Below are 22,982 nucleotides of genomic sequence, written 5' to 3' on the forward strand. Positions count from 1 at the left end.
GGGTTTAATATCCTTTCTTGACAGTGGTACTACAAGCAGCAGCCTTTATTTTCCCAGCACTGTGAGACTTGCTCAGTCAGAGTTAAGGCAGAAGATTAATATCACCGCTGGAGAGCAGTCAGAGTTTTGTCTCATGGCAGTTTTCATTCAATATTAAGTAGAGCAGAGAATTTAAATGCATACTACAAAGAAAGTCTACCAGCATATTGTATTGTAATGAACTGTTATATATAGATAGCTCCAAAAAACTGAAAACATCAATAAACCAACTACTACGGCAACTTCGGAGGTCATCTGGAAATCAAAATTTGAAGCAGTCTCTACGTGCCTCAAAGGCCCTTCTTAAGAGTAGAAGATGGGCCAGGAAAATGACAGTGAACAACGAAGTTTGGGCTAAACTGTATCACGATGCCAAACAGAAAAACAGCGCAAAATTTTGGCAAACAGTAAATAGAGTACATCGGCCGAACCATCACGGAATTAACTCCCACATCTTCGAAGAGATTTGGACAGTGTTCCTCTTTAATCATTTTAATAACAATGAAGGAACAGTTTCACACCCCAAACGTCTAGAGCCTGAGAGCTGCAACAGTGATGCAAAAGAGCTAATACATCTCTGCCAATCTTCCACTGAAGATAAAAACAGTTCAGTACTAATCCAAGAACAACGAGTACCAACAGAAGCCGAAGTACCAAATGCCGATTGGAGATTAAAGGAGGGGGACACTACCCAATCAACCAAGGAGATAAAGTTGCAGGACTCCTCCTAAACGACATAACCATCTGGGCTGAAAAGAATCAAATAATACCATTAACACAAACTGGATTTCGGAAAGGGCAAGGAACTATCACCAACATAATGGCCCTGACCCTCCTCATGGACGCAGCTAAACAGGGGAAATATCCGCTCTTCCTCTGTTTTATAGACTTTGTTACAGCATTCGATCACGTAGATCGAAATAAACTCTGGGAAAAACCAGATGGCTGGGGGATTCCTTCAAACCTCCTATTTCAATTAAGGAACTTGCACACCAAAACATGGGTCAGGATAAAGCTTGGAGACGGTTGACAAATATAAAAAAAAAATCCCACCTCTAAAGGACTTAAACAAGGGTGCGTCTTAGCCCCTATGCTATTTAACCTCTTTCTTGCTGACTTACCAGCGAAGTTGAATGGTTGTGCAGCCCACGCACCAAAACTAGGAAATTTTACTTTGTCAAACCTGCTTTACGCGGACGATCTAGTTCTGATAATGCCACTCAGACATACTCACAAGAAAACGCATTAAAAATAAACTACAACAAAACAAAAATAATGGCTTTTAATTACCGCAAGAAGAAACATCTGAGCTGGTTCCTTGATGGTCATCGTTTGGAACAAGGAGTGAGCTATAAATACCTAGGGGTATTGTTGGACCAAAACAATTCATCAAAACCACAATTAGAAGCCCTGCGGAGAAAGGGGGTAACGACCTACCTAGCTATAAAGCCCCTAAAGAAGCTTTTACCGGACCTGACATTCGACCCTCTATTAAGGATCTTGCAAGCAAAACTCCAGCCAACGATTACTTATGGGAGTGAAGCGCTGAAGGGAAAAGATGCAACAACTCTCGATAATATAATATCTAAATCATACCGAGCAATTTTCCAACTTCCGAAAATGGTCTCCCCGGCCCAACTACGATTGGAATTTGGCCTCCAAAAACAGTCCCTTGAACGCATGGGAGCATTTGTGAAACGTTGGCACAAAATTAAAGGCGATGAAAAGGGAACCCTAAACGACCAACTTTGGATGGAGCTTTCCCGTCCAGGAAAAACACCAGCAAGCGTTTACCTTGAGGAATCTATTAAACACCTAGGTTCAGGAGAGTTGTGGGATGTTCAGGTAAACCATCTAACAATCAAAAAAACGGTGATAAAGGTAACTCGTTTACTATCTTCAATTGAGGACAAGAAAACATTAGCCAAACTATCACACGGCTGGATGGTCCTATACACGTACAACAAATTAAAACCCCAGTTTTACCTGAAAATGGGATTAAAAATCAACATCAAGGAAAAATTCCTAAGACTCCGACTGGGGGTCGGCCCCTTTAAACAAGTTCATCCACCTTGGGAGAGAAAGGAAGGAGCCTAGCAGTGTTGTTTATTCGGTAGCGGTGTTGAGGACGCAATTCATGTTATATGCATCTGCATCAGGCTAAAAGATATAAGGGTCACCCTGTTAAAGCCAGCACTCAAACAGTACGGAGCCAGAACATGTAGACAAGCGCTAATGTTGTGCTTCAACCCCGACCTGGTTCAGCTAAACTGCCGGTTTTTGTGGTTCAGCCACACCTGAAGCTGAGGTTGGGGTGGAGGGTGCTGATAATTTAAAAAATAAATAATTGCTTTAAAAGCACCTGCTACTGAGTACGACTTTCTTATTGCTCAAATCAGAGTGATTTCTGAAATGTGTCTGTTTTCATGGACTTCATTGTATGATTTGCCCACAAGAAAGTGTAGCTCTATCCTGTATTTAGTTTTTTACATGCCTTTCGTAAATCCACTGAATCTATGAAAATGTCACAAATAATCTGAAACATATCCTCAAATGAATGTAATTTCTGACATTTATATGATTCCCTCGTCTTTACCACTTGATTTTGCTATCGAGAAAGTGTCACTCATAGTCGTTGAAATGTCACTCATAATTACACTGAAAAATTAGGAAAATGTCACTCATAGCGATCTGAAACCTTGGCAGCCAGGCCAGTGCCCGCGTTACCAATCCGACGCTGCGGTGGCGTAAGGTACAGAGCCGCTGACGATTTATTGGCTGACCGACGCCGAGCCTCAGGTGTGGCAGTCGACCAGACATACGTGCGAGCCACAGTACTGGTAGGTAACGGTCACCGAGTCCTCGATGGTGGATGGAAGCTACTTTGCAGCACAGTCTGTCTCGAGCGCCGCAACCGAGAACCACCCGGCCTCTACTTGGATTTGTGCGCGTCACTTCCTGCGGTTCTTTCCTCTCTACTCTGCCTGAGAGCCTTCACATCCTCGGTCTGTGACTCTGCCCACCGTGTTTCTTCGTTGTGCGGGTACGGGGCTAGGTCTCCAGCTCTCACCTACCCACACGGCTGTGTTTTCCCACTCCAACCGCCGCCTCCTGCCTGCACTGAGAGCGCGGTAAGTGAGACGTCCGTTCAAGCACAGTCATCGCCCCCTCCCATCCAGTACCTTGTACACTTGTGAGTAAATGATGTGGACTAACAACCTGGGCTGCCGACTTCGAGTCTCGGCGTCGGCTCAACATCCTGTAATTCTGGGCAAATCGCATGATCGCCCCATGCCTCCTTCTGTAATGTGAATGGCGCTCATGTAAAGCGCTATATAAAATTGCAAAAAAAAGCAACTATTGGCAGACTTTTCGGTACTGATGGACTTCTAAACGTGGTTACCGTACATGCTAAAAGCGGCTCGAGTAAGTGCGTGGTGCACTTGCATGCCTGGCACAGTAACGGGTCGGTGGCCAATCAGCGTTTGGGGAGAGCCTTCTTTAAATCTAGAGAGACAGCCATTCTAATGTACTGCCGGGCTTTTTTTCTGCTTTTATCATGCCCAATGAAGTGACCACGGAGCAGAGTCCCCTAGCCAGAGTGGTCGGAAGTTTTTAGGCACTGAGTACCGAGATCCTAATGCACTAAAGATTGGAAAACAGCGGATATAAGAATAAGATAATGGTATGGTCCGTACTCCGTATGGATGTCATTTCAAGGTTTCTTCGTTAAAGTGCCCACGTTATTCGTTGTCGTGCATCACTTAACGATGCAAGATATCGCCCGCGAAACTATCGCCGTACAGTCTCATGCTGTCGTCTGGCCTGGTCAATACATTGTTTTGACCATGGACTGACAAGGGCAATTGTAAGAAAACGCTTTAGCTCTTAAGCCTAGCCTCTTTTACCCCTTTTTTAATACACCCTCTAATAAGTAGCATTGCATGGTCTGTAAGATGATATCTCTGCAGGGCCCCTCACTGGTTTAGTGATCAATAACAACAATATTTCCCTCATAAAAAGAGTAAACAAAGCACGATCTTGCTTCTTCACTGCCTACCATAAGCTAGGTTACCATGGTGCTGGCAATCGTTTGGACATAGCTATAAGTTTACCGTCACTTCTTAGCATTTTACCTATTTGCATTTCTGTTACCACAGTCATAATTTCTGCTTTAGCAAATGGGGCTTCTAATATTTCCTTTGTTCTTCTGTAAACTTTTGCATTGTTGCTTAGTTGATGTAATCAATTATTATTATTGTTTCCACTTGTGCGGAATCAACCCATCGCTTCGTAACATTGCAACACCACAAACTCAAATACAATATCCCACCAAAGATCAAGTGCTACCTTGGCCGGTGTGAGATTGATGTCCAATATACCTTTTAGACTTGGAGCCTTAACTTTAAGCATCACTCTTCCAACTAATTAAACTGAGTGCCTGTCCAAATTGTTGTAAGGTCGTTCTTAATCTCCACCCCATAGGGACTCATTTCTTAACTCTAGGGCTTGTATGCCACGGTTGCCTGCTCTAATCCGGTTTAGCCAGTGTCTTTTCCATACCTAAAGCCCCCTTGGAGTGAACCCATCTGTATATTAGTTTCGGTTCAGTTTGCTGCTTAGTATCCTTAACTCGCACTGGTCACCAACATACCGTGTGCCGCTGCCTCACTCCGCCACAGGTTTCTCTGGTGTTCTTTCTCTAGCCACCTCAATTCACGCTTGATTTCACACACTGTATATCTAGGGACAGATCTCCACACTCCATATGCTGTGTTGCATTAATGTCTGGGCACGTTCTTGCCGGTGAACTAGACCTGCCAGTGTCTGCTATGTCTCCCTTGTGACTAAATTAACTATTAGCGCTGGCCTTCGTTATTCTGCATCTAGTGTATGTATTCCAGGGACTTTTTTTTCTCTGACTCTGCATTGACTCGACTCAGGGTTGTCTCCTTAATTCTGCATCTAGTACATGTATTCTAGTAACTTGTTCTTTGTTTGTTGACTCTTCGCACTGACTCATGATTGAGGATTCAAACAGATTAGTGGAGAGTGGGTGAAGAGCTTCATAGGAATGGGTATAATCCGCCGTCTTCCCTGGACATGCCACTCACCCTGACATTCTTGAGGCATTTGAAAAAACACTTGCATTGTATTTGTGTAGTAATGTAAAAACAATAATTACACACCTAACTTGTGGCCGCAAGGTGATAGGAGAAGAGGTCAGGAAGGAGGAATGCAGGGTAGGAGTATGGAAAAAAGACTGAGAAAGTAGTTTAGGGGACAAAAGTGGTATTTGCTGATTAGTACCCATGGCCCCAAGTTTGCTGTCTGAATTTTTCTGAGTACTGAGTCCTGAGTCTTTAGATTGTCAGGTGCATAGAGAGAAGAACGCAATAAGGCTACCATATTGAGGCTGGTGTGCAGATTGAAAGGGAGAATTTAATAAAGTGGCCATATTAATTGGGAAGTGGTCATAATACCATAATTTGCTGTAGTGTTATTATGTGCACTAACATTATGCAAGATTATATGGAATTACTCTAAGAGCGTAACTGTATTTTATGCTATTTTTTTAGAGCAAAATGGTGATTGGTGGTCACAGTTCTTTTCGAATATGTTCCAGGGGATTCTTAAAACAGGCTCTTGCCAGATAGTTGGAAAGGGGCAATTGTAAGACCTATACATAAAAAAGGTGATGTAAATTCCCCTAAAAATTACCGTTTAATAAACCTCCTGGACATAGGCGAAAAGGTGTTTGCTAAAGTAATCTTGGGTCTGCTCAAGGACTGGACGTATGAAAATCAGATAGTGCCCCCAGAACAGGGAGGGTTTAAAGAGGGACATTCGACTGTGGGCCACTGTTTTGCTCTTTGGTCCATTGCGCGGAAGTCTATCGAGTAGAGGGGCAATTTGTTCTGCTGCTTTGTGGACTTCCGTTCAGCTTTCGATCTGGTGAACAGGGGGCAGCTGTGGTCAACCCTGTCAGGGTACAAAATTCAAAATTATTTGTTGGCCCTGATCCAAGCCCTGCATACTAACAATTGGGCCCAGATAATCCTAGATGAGAACGGAGGACTAACCAGGAGGATTCAGATCGGTAATGGGCGACGACAGGGGTGCGTGCTTGCCCCCTTGCTTTTTTCCCTGTTTATAGCTGACCTGCCATTGGAACTAAGAAAGGCTAGAGGGGCCAGCCCGAAATTAGGAGGAAACCATATCCCCTGCTTATTATACGCAGATGATCTGGTCATTATGGACCAGACAGAGATTGGTCTGCAAAGAAAATTAAACATGTTTAAAAAATACTGCCAAATCAAAAAACTAGTTGTGAACATGGAAAAGACAAAAATTCTGTGTTTTGGAAGAAGCAAAGCAAAGTTCTCCTGGTATCTGGCCACGGAGATGCTGGAAAAAGTGACAGAATACAAATATCTGGGGATGTGGTTCGCAAGTAGTCTCCATTGGTATACCCACCTTGATGCATTAAAAATGAGGGCTTCTGCAGCAGTGAAGGGATTAAAAGATTTAATAGTGTATATGGCGAACTGTCTGATAGACCGATGTTAAAGGTCTATCAAGAAATGGTCCCTCCACAATTTTTGTATGGCGCAGAGGTACTTTATATAAGTGGCAAAAATAGATGGGATAAAGAGGAGGGTAATATCCTTAAATGTTTGTTTGCGCTGCCAAGATCTGCTATGGTACAGGCGGCAAGATTAGAATTGGGAATCACCGCATGGAGTATCATAGCCTGTATGTCTCTGTTACGTTTCTGGCAGCGGCTGGGTTTGGGTGAGGACCTAAAAATTTCACAGTGGTGCAAAAATGAAATTGCAACAGTGAACTGACCTGGGCTAAAGAGACTAGAGCCTCGATTAAGGAAGCGTATGGTGTGTTAAACGTAAAGTGGGGCCCTCAGTATCTTGAATCCAGGTTAGATAAGAAAGATCTTAGAAATTTGGGCTTAGAAGTGTCTGAAACCCTTGATCAAGAATAACTATCACGGAAAAGCGCAGTCTCCCTTATGGCTATTGCATGGAAAAATTATCTACATTATCCCTATATCGACAGGTTACCCAGTTTCCAGCTAAGGCGTGAAGTACTACGATTGAGAATTGGGATAAACCCATGTTATATGAACAAGGGAGTAACAAACTTTATGATAAACAGCGATGGAAAATGCACCTGCACTTTAGGCACTACCTGTGATATCTTACACTTATTGTTGGATTGCTGGAGAACATTAGATGTACGAAGAGAGATTTTAGGCCAGATTTAAAAATAAAATATATGATATTAAAAATAGGATGCAAGCTGTAAATCTCCTAGTGGGAATGATGAATTTAGATGTAACCTGTGCCATTGGTAAATATCTAAATGAGTATTGAGGAAATAGAGATTTTTTAAGCGATAGGGAGTATGAGGTATTTATGAATAAGAGTATGGTGTAAAACATACTTGAAGGTCGATGTGACCCAAGAAAGGACAGCTGTTTTAAAAGTAAATTTTAAAGATATTTATTTTTTATTTTAAGAATATGTGAACGATAAGCTTAAGAAATGTACTGTATATTTTATGGTTCTAATTGCTCATTTTATTGTTTGAGATGCTGCTTTGTGTATACTTTTATGGTTGTAAAAAAACGAATAAAGTTATTATTGACTTGACTAGAGCAAAATGCACCCTTGCGTCCAAAATGGACCCAAAGATGTATTTTGTCCAAAGAAAATAGTGCTAAATGCTCATGCTTTGTTCCTGTGCTCTTGCACTGGGCATGTTTTCTGCTGAAGAACTCTAAATTGCGGGAGTGGGACTAATTTAATCATTTTCAGTAATTTCGTGTTCCAAGAGTACAGCAAAATTACTCTTATTACTCCCGCATAATTACAGTTTTGCCCATGCCTAATAATGTTAAAATCGCACTCAATTCCTGACCAAAATAAATAAAATAAAAACTTCTGAAAGGGGGGGGGGGTAAAGCTGGCTTTATGATTAGGACAAAAGTGATTTTCAAAAAAGGGGGTGGTGATGGACAGAGTATCTGAGTTAATCAGAACACTCCTACCCAGTCAACAGATCAGGGCTTGATCCATCACCGTTTTTTAGCTCACTGCACCATCCCAGTTCAGAACCTGGCTATATGCAAATTAGTCTGTCCCTGGCCCAGTGCATCATGGGAACAGGGCAGACCAGACTACCAAGCCAATTCTTCACTGGAAAGGAAACAAGCTTCCGGGGACCGGTTTCTGGCATTACAGCCGTCTTCGGCCCGGCTTGCTTGAATCCTGATGGTGCAGTGAGCAAGGGACTCATGTCTGAGCATACCCTTCCACACTCATGGTGGCCAAAATATTTTCAAAAAAGGGGGTGGTGATGGACAGAGTATCTAAGTTAATCAGAACACTCCTACCCAGTCAACAGATCAGGGCTTGATCCATCACCGTTTTTTGTCCCTGGAAGCTTGTTTCTTTTCCAGTAAAGAATTGGCTTGGTAGTTTGGTCTGCCCTGTTCCCATGATGCACTGGGCCAGGGTCAGACTAATTTGCATGTGGCCAGGTTCTGAGCTGGGTTGGTGCAGTGAGCTAAAAAACGGTGATGGATCAAGCCCTGATCTTTTGACTGGGTAGGAGTGTTCTTCTTAATTCAGATACTCTGTCCATCACCACCCCCTTTATGAATCGTTTTGGCCACCACAAGTGTGGAAGGGTATGCTCAGATGTGAGTCCCTTGCTCACTGCACCATCAGGATTCAAGCAAGCCGGGCCGAAGACTGCTGTAATGCCAGAAACCGGTCCCCGGAAGCTTGTTTCCTTTCCAGTAAAGAATTGGCTTGGTAGTTTGGTCTGCCCTGTTCCCATGATGCACTGGGCCAGGGTCAGACTAATTTGCATGTAGCCAGGTTCTGAGCTGGGTTGGTGCAGTGAGCTAAAAAACGGTGATGGATCAAGCCCTGATCTTTTGACTGGGTAGGAGTGTTCTGCTTAATTCAGATACTCTGTCCATCACCACCCCCTTTATGAATCGTTTAGGACAAAAGTGATGCTTTTTTTTGTAACAGATTGTACTTTTTAGATGTTAAATAGTCTCTCATGCATTGCAAAGCAAGAACTCCATAGCAGGTGGAAATATATAGCAAACAGCCAGTAGCATCGGCGGTGGATTTAACTCCATTTGCTGAATCTCTAGACAAAGTGGCGACTAGAATAACGTTAATGTACCTTTTAGACTTGTACCCTGAACTTTACCCTTCTATGAATCTGTTTTCTTGAACTTCAAAATGCAGTCGCCTAGCAACACTGGTTTTGAAGCTTAGCAGTATTAAAAAATAATATTTAAATGAATTCACACCAGCCATACAAAAAGCATGTATGGTGAGCCATGTCTATGCTTGTGCTTGCATTGTCCATCCCTAATCATACCACAGATCATTTTGTCCACTTTCTCTCCAGAATTGAGACCAGTGTCCTCTGACGACAACCAGTGTTCTTGCTTATAATTGACAATCAATGTCTGTAGCAGTGCTTCAATTTCTAGTATTTGCAAAAGAAGGGTTTGCCAGTAGGACTTTTTTTCTTTTTGCTATCTAATATTTGCCTCTTAGCAAGCCAGCTGGTTATTGGTATGTATTAGTTTGCACAAGGAGTTGATCTTTCTCATCAGAATAATTATTTAGAATTCATCAAGTTCCTTTTACCTACACATGTCAAATCAGGCCTGAGAGAGGAAGTGCAGTAGCTCTTGACCAAATGCTGTCCATACCTTTGTTCTAAGATTCCCAGGGTTTGTACAAATGTTATGGTATGTTATTTGGTTCTTGGTATAGCGCAACGACTCGTCTCCGAAGGGACATCTTGGCGATGTGACCGGCAGGTAGGGGAAGAGGCAGCTGATTAGAACAACCAGGTTTTGAGGTGTTTTATAAAGCCAGAGAAACTGGAGCATGCATGGATGAACACAGGGAGCCTGTTAAGTGTCAAGATAGGAGAATGTCAGTCCTCCAAATTTTGACATTCGAATATGCAGAGGACATAGAAGTTGATTTTTCGATCTTAGATTCCGGCCAGGGTGGTATAGAGTGAGTCAGTCCTGTAGATATTGTGGGACTAAGCCTGGCCAAGATTGGTAGCTCAGGCAGAGCAAGCAATTTGAACAGTGTTCTCTTTCTAATAGGGAGCCAAGATAGGGCTCTGACCGTGGGAGCTGACTGTGTCCGGGTAGGCAAGTAGTTGACCAGGCAGGTAGCAGTGTTTTAAACCACCTGCATTTTGGAGAAAAAGGGATTCACTTAATGTGAGGATTAAGGCATTGCCATAATCCAGGCCGCTAATGAATAATGAATGGGTGAGTATCTTCGGGAGCTGGAAGGAAGAAACAGAAATATTCTCCTAAGAAGGTGCAGTATGCTGAAGCAGGTGCCGCAGGTGGAGGTAATCTGGTCTTTCATACTTAGATTCCTGGCTATTCTGCGGGGCAAATGGGCAGAATCAATCTCAGCTGGCCACCAGTCATCCATCCAGTAGAGCTGAGCTCTGCCAAACAGAAGGATCTCTGTTTTGTCCCCATTTAATTTGAGATAGTTGAGGGACATCCAGATGGCAGTTTTCTCCTACAGGCGACGAATCGCTGTTTGACGTTCTCAGTGTCCTGCCCAAACGTGATGACCAGGTGGGTGTAGTCTGCAAAAGAAAGTATTTCAAACCCTCAGTACTTGACTAACTGGGTTAGGAGGGCTACATAAATGTTGAAAAGTGTAGGGCTCAAGGATGAACTATGAGGGACCCCCTCATCCAAGGAAACGGTTTAGGAATGGCAAATGCCAATGGAAACTGTTTGGACCCTATCTCTGAGGCAATCTTTGAACCAATCGAGGGCCCTGAATACCTTATCTGATAGACTCTGTATCAAGATGGAATAGGAGATGGTATCAGACGCTGCCGACATGTCAAGCAGGACCAGCATGGTGGGATTTACGGCATCTAGGGATTGCCTAATTGTACCTACTTCCCCTAGTAGGGCAGTTTTGGTACTGTGGGAAGGCCCAAAGCATGAGTGAGAGGTGTCCAGCAGTGATGGTTCTCCAAAAAGGAGAGCTGTTTGTTGATGTAGGACTTCAAAACTGTGCCTAACAGAGGTAGGAGAGATATGGGGCGATGGTTAGCTGGTTCCTTGGGATCTGCATTGGGCTTTTTCAGGTTAGGTGTGACTTGTGCTGCTTTCCATAACCGTGGAATGGTGTCTAGGGTCAGAGACTGGTTACACATTGATGTGATAGCAGGCGCAGGAAGAGAGGATAGGGTAGCAATGATATCAGTAGCGGCTCCTCTGCTAGGGCAAAGGAGTGTTGCCTCACTGCTCTTAGAGCATTGAAAAAGGGAAAAATAAAACGATAACGTTATTATGATTTTATTTTTCGCTACTGTGGTGCTGGGTGAGGGCGGGGCTGGTGGCTCAAGGAGGAGTGGTTTAGGCACACTTAAGTGTGCATGACTGCTTGGCTGGCTGTTTTGGCTGACCATACAGTCATGCGAACTTTGCATGTTCCCCATCAGGCTGTAATGTACAGCCTGGTAGGGAATATGCGCAGGCTCCCTGTCCCCATCTGAGCGCCGGTCTTAGGTGCTCAGACCAATCACAACGCTGCATTACAGCGTTGTGATTGGCTTATGGGAGCCTGTGTGCTTGGGTGCTTCCTGCAGCTTCTTCCAGACTAGTCAGGAAGAAGAGCTAATCGGAGACGGAGGAGAGGCCAAGAGTGGAAAAGATAAATGCGTTTTGAAAAATATTTTTCACGCACACCCTCCTTGAATGAATACAATTAATTTTATAATGCACGTGCATACCCATGGGTCTCATAGCGCTGGCAAAATGGTCGGAGAAATAGAGCAAGTTGTCGTAAAGACTCAACAAGATTCTACCAGCAGCTCTCTCAACAACTTTGGTAAACAGCCAGGGTTTCAGCTGTTTCCTAACTTGAATCAAGGATGATTGAAAGCGCTCGTAAGAGGTAGTGAGTGCCACCAATTTCCTGCAGATATGGAAAAAGCCCTACCGCTCCCCCCATCTATCCCCCCTCTCTCCCCTAAACACCGTCCATATCTTGCTTTGTTAGACCGAGGAATGGTGATAAAGCATAAGGAGTTGGATCTAAGGGTCCTGCATGGCTTGTAAGAGGAGTAACGATCCTGTAAGTACGATGGGCCAGTCTGATGAAGGGCCTTGTGGATCATACACATAGCCTTAAAAAACAATCCTTTTTCTCACTGGGAGCCAATGAAAACTCTGCAATGATTGAGATACAGAAATAAACGTAGGGATTTTGAGCAGCAGTCTCGCCCCTGCATTTTGCAAAATCTGCAATTTCTTTACCGCTCATTTCTGGGCTCCTAAATACAGAGCATTGAAGTATTCCAGCTTAGCGAAAATAAGAGCGGTATTCTGAGGTCATGGGGCATAAAAGAAAAAAATAATTTCAGAATCTTCTACACAAAAAAGCCAGAAGAGTTAAGAGTTTATTTGCTCTTAGAAAGATAATTCCGTGTCGAAAATGACTCCCAGATTTCGAACTTTCTGGACTGGAGCTGGTAGTGTAGCCAGGCTCGACAGCCACTGAGTCATTCCAAAACATGGTCTCCTTTCCAAAAAGCAGCACCTCTGTTTTATCTATATTCCATTTCAGACAATTATTCTGGCACTTGGTACATGCAATTCCAAAAGTTTCTTGCCTCCTTCTTTACGTCCAATGAGATAGAGACCACTATCTGCGAGTTATCGTTGTAGGAGGACACAGCAAAACCATAGCTTTGAATGAGTCTGATAAGGGGGCTAACATAAATATCAAACCACGTGGGGCTTATGGAAGACCCTGGGGAACACCACAAAGAGGGAAAACAGTGACAAACTCGCACTCCACCGTTGCTGCCTGTTACTCAGGAATGAGCTCTGCAAGGTCTGAGCCGAATTTCTGAAGCCTAGCAGATGGAGATGTTTTATAAGGAGTGAGTGATGAAATGTGTAGAAAGAGGCAGAAAGATCCAATAAATCAGTGCCGCCTTTCTGCCCTTATTGATTGCCTTTCTTAGTTCTTCGGAAGCTGCTACCAAGGCAGATTCGGTGCAATGATTTGGTTTAAAATCATTTCGTGAAGGATCGAGCAGCCCGTTAGCATCCAAAAAAGCTAGCATCTTCTCATTCAAAGATTTCTCGAAAATTTTGTCCGGGAAAGTTAGGCGGGATATAGGCCTGTATTTCTCCATGTTCGTTGGGTCCAAGGAACGTTTCTTTATCAGTGGCAGAATAGATTCCTTTTTCCATATGTTTCGGAAATTGCCCTGTAATCAATATTTCATTCAACAGTTCCATAAGTGGTCTGGCAACAACATAGGCAACCTGCTTAAGAACCTGTGGTGGACAGGGATCCGATGGAACCCCAGATTTAATAAGGGTGATGGAACTGATTTATTTTTTCCTTCGTAAAATGAGAACTTCCAAATTGTGGGTACAATGAATGTCTGTTGATACTCTGTGAGTCGGGTTCCTGAATGTAAGTTGGGACATCACCTCCATTTAATGTATTTGAGGAAGGTGATACATTTTCATAAATAGAGTTGACTTTAGACTGGAAAAATGTTGCCAGTTTGTTGCAGAATACTTCATCTGGACTAAAAGAACAATCATTGTTCCATTTTGACAAGGAATTTGACTGTTTTAGAAAGTTCTCTGCTTCAGTTTTTTTACTCAGCTTATGCTTTGTCCGTCATGCTTACTCTCTTCTGTACTACTGGATTTACACTGTCATAAACGTATAGGGTCAGTGTACCTAAAGAGCAAGGTCAAAAAGCAAGAAAGCACCCCTTTTCTAGGCTGCAGTATCGCTTGCAACACATCAGGATCCCAGGCACTCCCTTAAGAGTACACTAAACTTCTGACCTGTAGCACTACCGGCTTATCCATTACCCCCTCGTCAGCCCTCCCCGTCCCAGTCCTAACTACATTTACATTTACATAACTACATGAGCATAGCTCCTCCCACCAGAAACTCCCAAGCAACTTAAAAACCATTCCTTCCCTCCAGGCCACACCATACCCTGGGGCATATAACCCTGGAACCTGCCAATCAACAACCTGTTTGTTTTTTCTTCGGAATCACTTCCAGGCAGACTTCGTCGTGGGGGGGGGGGGGGGGCTGGAATTGGCCTCCTATAGGGTAAGTGTGAAATGGGATGTTAAGCGCCCATTTTTAACCCCCATTGTACCTGTTTTTCCTTGTGGGCCTATGCTTTGAGTCCCTGCTGTAGCGGGACCATGGGGTTGGGGGGTCCGGACGGCCTGGTGTGGGGTGGTGACTCCCTGCTGCGGCCTCCCCTCTTTCGGGTTCGTTCCCTGCTCTAGCGGGAACACCCGGGGAGGGAGGGGAGGTGTGTGGGGCGCGGCAGGCTTTACAGCGTGCTGAGGGCATGGCGGTTTGGCTTCTCAAACTATTTTTCTGTCTAGGTGCTCGTTTCCTTTCGAGCCCGTGTTTTCCCCTTTTTTACTTTCCTGCAATCCTTGGTGGAGTCTGGGGTTGAGGGGGGGGCTCCCTTTGTTTGCCTTCCTCTCCGCGGGTGTTTACTAAAGTGTTGGCACCCTTGGTGGGTTTGTTGCAAGATCGGGGTACACAGGTTTTCCCTTACTTGGACGATTGGCTGATTTCTTCCTCTTCTTTCCTTCTTTTCTTCAGACTCAGACACATTCCCGGGAGGTTTGCAGTCTCCTTCAACGGTTCGGGTGGATTCTGAACTTGGAGAAGTCCCATCTTCGCCACACTCAGGAACTGCTGTTCATTGGGGGGGGTGTTCAACACCAGGTTGGGAAAGGTCTTCCTGTCGGAGCCCCGCAGACTAACTCCTGTGCACGAACTGAGGAAGGTATTGGGGACTCGGTCTTCCACGGCTCGCCAGTGGTTGCGTGTTCAGGGGCTGATGTCAGCTACTGTGATGATTGTTCCATGGGCCCATTTACGCTTATACCCCCTGGTGAACCATCTTCTGGGGCATTGGGATCCGGCCTCTCTTAATTACGAGCTGTTGATTCCGGAGAGTGTGTCCATCGCCCGGGAGTTGTCCTGGTGGCTGGTGGATCGAAACCTCTTACAGGGCTCACCCTTTGTGTCCCAGATGAGGTTGGTCCTGACAACAGATGCCAGCGAACTGGGTTGGGGTGCGGTCTTGGGTCAGGAGTCGGTGCAGGGTCTTTGGTCTGTGCCGGAGGCGGAAATGTCCTCGAATTGGAGGGAATTGAAGGCGGTTTAGTTGGCGTTGACTAATTTTCTGTATTGGGTCCTCCAGAGGGATGTGATGGTGCGGTTGGACAACACGGTGGTAGTGTGTTATATCAACCGTCAAGGGAGCGCGAAGGTGGCTTCCCTCGATTTGTTGGCTCAACGTATCGGCCTGTGGGCGGAGTCTCACTTGTTGTCTCTGAGGGATTTACATCTGCCAGGGATTTTGAACTTGGAGGTGGATCGCCTGAGCAGGGTGTTTCCCTCCCTATCGGACATGTGCCTGTCTCAGAAAGTGTTTGGTTGCCTGATGGCCCGGTTCGGGGTCCAGGTGGTGGACCTGTTTGCAACCCCGGGGAACGCCTTGAGGGAGACGTTTTGTTCTCTGGTTCGGTCTGCCGCGGTTTGGAGGGTGGATGCCCTGTCCTTCCGGTGGGAGGGGGGCCTGAGGTATACCTTTCCCCCTATTGCTCTGCTGCCGCGTGTTCTGCTGTGAGGTACTGGGTTTTTCAGAACCGGCACATACACCGGTAACCCAGCGGTGTCAGGGTACACCCAGGGACCTCGGGTTCTTCCTGATCCAGACCACAGAAACTCAGAGTCTTCTAGGTGAAGTCAAAGATCGATTTATTGGCTGCAACCAAGGTAACAAGTGTCCTAGAAGTACAACACACGGGGAAGTATATTCTCAGGAGACTGCTGCATTTTACAAAGTCAGGCTTCTCTTCTTATACACAATTTTAGGCTTCAGGCAAAACATTCTTGGTTGTAAAGTAAATCGTTAACGTATTTCCAATACAAAGAAAAAGCAGAGTCATGATGACATGTCCATATTTCACTTCGTGCTGCTTACAACAAATCACCCGGCAAGGCCCAACATTTCATCAGATACCGGTGGACCCCCAATAAAAACGGGCACCTCCCCACCATAAAGCAAGTGAAGCAAAGGAGCAGAGGTAGATGTGAGCAAGATACGGCAGGTGTGTGCGCTGAAATGGTTTTATGGCTTGTTGAGCCTTGATGCTATCTTGTTCGGCCACTGGGAGGGGAACTGACCTAACGAGTTCGGCCTGGGGCAATGGTTCCAACTTGCACAGGTCATAGGAAAGTCGATTAAGGAGTACGTGTCCTTGTGGAATGGATTTGGCTGGATTAAGGCCTATGTAAAGGGCAACACATATAAAATGGAAGCCACGGGTTCTGGACGATAATGACGATTTTGAGGAGAAATCGTTACTCGAATACGCTGAAAATATATGTGCATGGTGTGCTCGTCATTCTCGGTCTTTTGATACCAAAATCGTCATGTTTCGACGAAGTTTTAATTCTCGAGTCCAGAACCAGTACATGAACCCAGAATCTTCAGAACCACAAACCCTCCTTTTGCCCTTACATAGGCAATTAATCTATCTTCATGTTAATCTGAGTCCAGATCTATATTCGTAAAGTCATTGAGATGTTGCTGTAACATCATTCTAGTACTCAGTTCATCTCTTGATACAAGCTTCCTTACACATGATGTAACACAGAGGCCACATATTGCAGGAGCACACTGTATGCACAGACAGAGCAGGAAAAGAATGGCTAAGACCATCCCAATGACCATCAGAATTTTCCATCCCCAGGCAGATATCAGTTCCCAGAGCCATCCCATTAATGACCATTCTCCTTTATCCACATGAATAGATTCGGAAATCTTATGTAGTTTGGAGATGGCCTGGTATACTGTTGGAGCGTTATCAGGGATGAAGATGCAGCAACTAGATTGGATCAATCTGCATACTCCACCTCGGTCTGCAAGTATGACATCTAGAGCGACCCTGTTCTGAAGGGTCATAAGTCGATCCGACTAGAGCTCAGCAGTCAGGTTACTAAGGGCACCAGTAGTTTCTATCACAGTGGACTCAACTACCCTTGTCAATTGCCTTATGTTCCTGCTGTTAGCCATGGATCCCCAGAACGGCAGAAAACCCTTTGCAAAGTCCCCAAATTCTTGACCTGCAGTGTCTTCTTCACTCAAAACACCTCTAACTATCCTTGTCCGGTGTTAGTCTGCCGCTGCTGTGTAGGTGGGAGGCAACAGGAAGGAAACAAAACATGAGCCCGAAAAGTCAGGGGGCAACCATGTATAGGCTCTATCGTGGCAGATGAAATAAGTACCCTTAGCTGCTAAAAACGCAGGGGAAGTCTGAGATCCAAAAACATACGTCTCAGTACAGACACTCTTCCCTAACTGAGCCCTGGGATTCGTGCCATTACCTTGCAGACACAGATGACCCTGATGGGGTACAATCCAAATCGGGGACGATCTCTTAGCTTGCTGTTTCTCACTCAGAGTAGTTCCATACCCAGTCATGTTCCATCCTATGTATAATAGTGTCTCATCTCTAGGGATAGTCTCATAAGAAATACCTTCCTTAATCATATCCACTATACCCTTGACTAGAGCACTTTTTCTAGGATTGTCTGTTACAGAACGTAGGGGGTAGATTTCGTGTGCATAAATGAACATTGTCCTATATGCCCATACAGAACCATTGTGACTAAATGGCAGGACCAAATAGGGGATACCTTTATCCGTTGTGTGAGGCATAAGACCGCACACCCAACAGTTAGTTGTGTTCATTACGAGTTGGTGTTGGTGTAACAACTGAACAAAGGAGTTATTAATGAACTCCAATCTCCTATTTGATTCGTGGTCAGGCAAAGGGTGGAAAGAATGAGAAGAAACAGTGGGAGGAGGTATGGGGGATGCAGTGGGTACAAATGTTACACGAAAAGAGAATAAAACATAACTTATTAAAAATATCATGACACTTAATAGGATGGAAATACACAATATTATAAAGCTTTTCCTTGTCATCACGTTGCACAGTCTGCGCTTTAAGGTCGCTTGTTTGGCAGGTCTCTCCACATCGGGAAACTCCATCCTCTCTAAAGTGCTGCCCGCGGTGGTAGGTTGCCTCTGCTAAGGGATGCTTCTGTCAGTCTAGGGCAACTCCCTTGGACCAACCAGAACTACCGACCTAACGTCGTCAGCTGCACACCAAAGACTTTTAATCAACCGCGGCCCTAGCAGCGGAACCCGGATGGCGGTTCGAAAAAGAAAAATAAGCAAGTTTCTTAGATGGGAGAGCTGCACTTTCAAAAATAGTACTTGGGGGAAAAGGAAAATATCGGTTTTTATTAGTCCATGGATCTTAGTCTCAAATTGCAAAAAGAAAGCGTTTTACTAGTTCGTTTTTCTCGGTCTCAAATTGTATCGCTGTTTCCCAGGTATTGTCTGATCTTGGAACAAAAGGTCAGGCTCTGTAATGTTCAATCGCTCGGATGGTGTCACAGCCTTGTGAAAAATGTTCTAATTTTCTTGTTCAGAGTCAGTTCTCTTCACGTGCAAGTCATGAAAAGGGACGGTATGTGACACGGTATCAGGTTCAGGGTCAGCGACACCCTTCTGGACCCACTGGTCATAGGGTAGAGGGAAAGGGAGTTTCTTACAATGGATCCCGTGGACCCAGTTGGCCTTCCCCTCCACCGAACGGCTGATCTTGTAGAAAGAAGGACGAGATGAGGCCCGGTCCACCTGGGCTGGTCGTTCTTCGTTCTTTGGAAGTTCCTTACAAGGATCCAGGAACCAGGGTCAATGGCGTGACCCGGAGTCTCAGAGACCGGAGGCAGGGTGTTGTGGACCTGTTGATGCAAAACACGCAATTTAGCCGTCAATTCATACAGATAGTTAAGCAAAATAGGGTGCTCAAGCTCGCTGAACTTGGTGGGTCTAGGCACTCCCCATATGTTGGCTGGCCGGCCAAAAACTATTTCATATGGACTAAGTTTCACTCGTGAATGCACAGTCATTCTAGTGGACAGGAGTGCTAAGGGTAGAGCGTCAGGCCATTTAAGACCTGTGCTCGCTTGGATTTTGGCCAGTTTAGGTTTTAAAGTGCCATTGTAACATTCTACTAATCCAGCTGATTGGGGGTGATTTGCAGCGTGGAACTTCTGCCGGATACCTAGCCCTTCACACACTCTTCATCACACGACCCACAAATTCACTCCCATTGTCAGATCAGACCATTCTAGGCATTCCAAACCTGGGGAAGTACTCTTTCACAAGGGCTTTTGCTGTGGATAAGGCAGTATTGTCTTTTAGGGGATAGGCTTCTACCCATCTTGAGAAGGCACAAACAACAACGAGTACGTATTTTAAATTGTTGCACCTCTCCATGTGAATGAAATCTAGCTGCAAAACCTCGAACGGGTACGTAGGAGGTGCAAAATGACCAGCTGGAGTTGGGGTTCCCCTACCAGGATTGTGTTTCAAACATACCATGCAATTCTTGACAACATTCTCTGCACACTTGGGAATCCCTGAATTCTTCCATACTGGGGCCAACAATTCGCAAATCCCTTTCACGCTGATATGAGCCATTCCATGAGCCATTGTAACCACTGCAAGCACATATGCATCAGGTAACAACCATCTCTGATGCTCTGATGATTCAATCCAGCAACCATTTGCATCCATTCTACCCGTACTTTCTCTCCACGTACTCAACTCTTTTTCTGTGGCCTCGGCTTGAATGGACTTCACGCTCTCTACTGTGTCTTCACACATTCCAACATCACCAGTCGATCTTGCAGGGCCTGCAACGTACATTCGGCTCATTGCATTCTTTGCCGTTTCTTTCGCGATTTCATCAGCAAATGCGTTTCCACGACCAACATCATCAGTCACCTTCTTGTGAGCACTACATTTCACAATCGCCATTTGCAGGGGCAAGGTCAGTGATTCAAGAAGCTCATTCACCAACTGACCATGCTGAATCTTAGCTCCATGCGAAGTCAGGAATCCACGTTCTCTCCACAATCGCCCAAAACTGTGAGCCACTCCAAACGCATACTGACTATCAGTGTAGATGGTCACTTTCATTCCTTTGGACAATACACATGCTCTCGTCAGTGCAATTAATTCTGCTGCCTGAGCTGAATTATGTGGGACACGTGCAGCTTCAACTACTGTGTGCAACGTCGTAACGGTATATGCTGTGGTCGTGTCCCCACTCGGGAGCTTAAAGCACGAACCATCCACCCATAATGTACCATCACACTCAGCAAGAGGAGTGTCGAATAAATCTATTCTCCCTTTCGTCTCTTCCTCCGTTCTGAGAAAACAATCGTGCTGTTCTGAAAAATCTGATTCCTCTGTAATTGGCAACAACGTAGCTAGATTTAAGGTACTGCATCTTTTTATGTGCACATGGCTTGCTAGCAGTGTCAATTCGTAACTGGACAGTCGAGCACTAGTTAAGTGCTGTGTCTTGGTTCTATTTAACAATGTGTCTACTGCATGTGGGACCATCACGATTAGTGTATTATTCATTACTAGACCAGCAGACTGTCGAATAGAGACAGCTGCTGCTGCTGTGGCTCTTAAACAACTCGGTAATGCTTGTGCTACCAGATCCAAGGTCGACGAAAAATAGGCACATGGGCGCTGCCTACCTCCAAACAACTGAGTCAACACAGACAATGCACAGCCCTCTTTCTCGTGGACATATAATGTGAAAGGCTTACTGTAATCGGGGGTACCTAACACAGGAGCCGAACACAATGCTGTGCGTAATTCGAGAAAACTTTTCTGACACTCTTCAGACCAAGGAATGGGGTTGGGTGTATTCTTACACGTTAATGCCACCAAGGGTTTGGCTAATAACGAAAAATTTGGAATCCACTGTCTACAGTACGATGTAATGCCCAAGAAGGCACGCACTTCTCTCTGTGTTCTTGGCACATTCAATTTCGCTATTGCCTGAATTCTTTCTGGGGTCAGTTTCCTTCCCTCCTTCGATAAGAGGTGACCTAAGTAGGTCACTTCTTGTCGGCAATACTGCAGTTTGGAAAGTGACACCTTGTGATGAAGATCACACAGATGACGCAACAATGACAGCGTTGCCTTTTTACAAATTTCCTCAGTGTCTGCAGCAATGAGCAAATCATCCACATACTGTACAAGAGTAGCACGTTCAGGTAAAACAATCGTATCAAGCTGTGTTTTCAGAGCTTGACTGTATATTGATGGACTTTCACAGTAGCCCTGAGGAGCGCGTTTAAAGCGGAAGCTGCGACCTCCTAAACTGAAGGAAAAAATATCCCTGCTCTCCTCAGCAATCGGGATGCTGAAGAAGGCATTCTTCAGGTCAATTACCGAAAACCAAGAGGCAGATGCTGGAATCATAGTCAATAACGTGGTAATGTCGGGGACAACTGGGAATTGTGGCACAACTATTTTATTCACCTCTCTCAGATCAATCACGAATCTGTACACAGGTGGCTGAGAAGGGTCAGTTTGTTTTAAAACAGGCAGAACTGGACTATTACAAACGTTACCTCGCGTTTCTTCAATCACATCCTTTGCAATTAATTCGTAAACGATCGCTAGCAAAGCTTTTTCACCCTCACTAGAAATCCTATATTGTGGAATTCGTGGCATTTTAACATTGGCTTTCAAGGTTACAACATATGGTGGAATTTCTAAAAGGCCTACATCATTAGGACCAGTGGCCCAAAGAATGTCTGGGAGAAACGACAATTCTGCTGGAAGTTTGTCCCTCGACAAATACATGGGAGAAACTACTTTCTTACCTAAAGTAAGGTGTACTCCCAAAGGAGAACAGTACAACGTCGCATGCAATCTTTTTAACAAATCTAATCCTAGCAAGTTTTCACCACAACCTGTTGTCAGAATGAGGGGTGCTTCGAATTCACAAGGACCAACAGAGAGAGACAAAGGGTCAGAAATTGGATTTCTAACTGGGGCGCCAGAAAAACCTACAGAAACGTTCATTTCGCCAGACAAAGGTGCGCCAGGGAGTTTGGAGTGCATAATAGAACTCTTTGTAGCACCAGTATCCAACAGAAAAGGCTCTGACACACCTGATGTAATCACCTCGACGTAAGGTCCACTCTGATCTACTGGAACTGAAACAACTCCCTCTCTTTGTCTATGGCTGTCCTATCAATCATTACCCTCCAAATACTCATCTTCTGTATGGTAATCATCAACGTAGTATTGAGCTGTCCTGTCAGATGCGTTAGTCTGCTGATCAAACCTATTCATAGAATTTTGTGGTGGAAGGGGACGTGCGTTCTGAGGGGCGTTTCCACGCCCTCTACCTCTAGGTGCTTCCCGACTGCCACGACCTCTCACACCAGAAACTCCATTTGCACGTTGTAATAGAATAGGACAATTATACTTGAAATGACCCTCTTCTCTGCAATATGAACACTGGTTGGGGCCTACAGGTACACTGGGTTGAGTATACTCGACTCTTTGCGAGTTCCTCTGATACTGTTGAGGCTGCTGAAAATTACCCTGATAATTAATCTGACCATTATTATTTTGATTACCACCACCACGTGGCGGATATGCTTGCTGTAGCAAAACCTTTGTTTTCAATTCTTTAGTTTTCTTTTCTACTCTATCTTTCTCGTCTTTGTCTCTATTTTCGTAATATTGGGCAGTAGCTAATATCTGCGCTGAAGAGGAGACTGCCCAAGAACTTTCTGAATCCTTTAACTTTTTACACAATTCTGGAAGCAGATTGTGCACGAATTTATCGACGAACAACCTCTGACCACCTTCTGTGGTCATATCTTGACCGCTGTGGTCAACAAATGTTT

The 22,982-nt window shown here is 44.8% G+C and overlaps 1 protein-coding gene across 1 annotated transcript in view; it reads left to right on the forward strand.

The window, feature by feature from the left end:
- Positions 1-3,006: 3,006 nt before the first annotated feature.
- The window catches only part of GTF2A2 (general transcription factor IIA subunit 2), a 122,156-nt gene continuing 102,180 nt past the window's right edge, over positions 3,007-22,982 (forward strand). The window contains exon 1 of the mRNA XM_078685155.1: positions 3,007-3,170. The gene's annotated coding sequence lies outside the window, so the exon portion shown is untranslated. The remainder of the gene's footprint in view (positions 3,171-22,982) is intronic.

The sequence above is a fragment of the Lissotriton helveticus genome, chromosome 3_2, assembly GCF_964261635.1.
Source record: "Lissotriton helveticus chromosome 3_2, aLisHel1.1, whole genome shotgun sequence".
Classification (NCBI taxonomy): domain Eukaryota; kingdom Metazoa; phylum Chordata; class Amphibia; order Caudata; family Salamandridae; genus Lissotriton; species Lissotriton helveticus.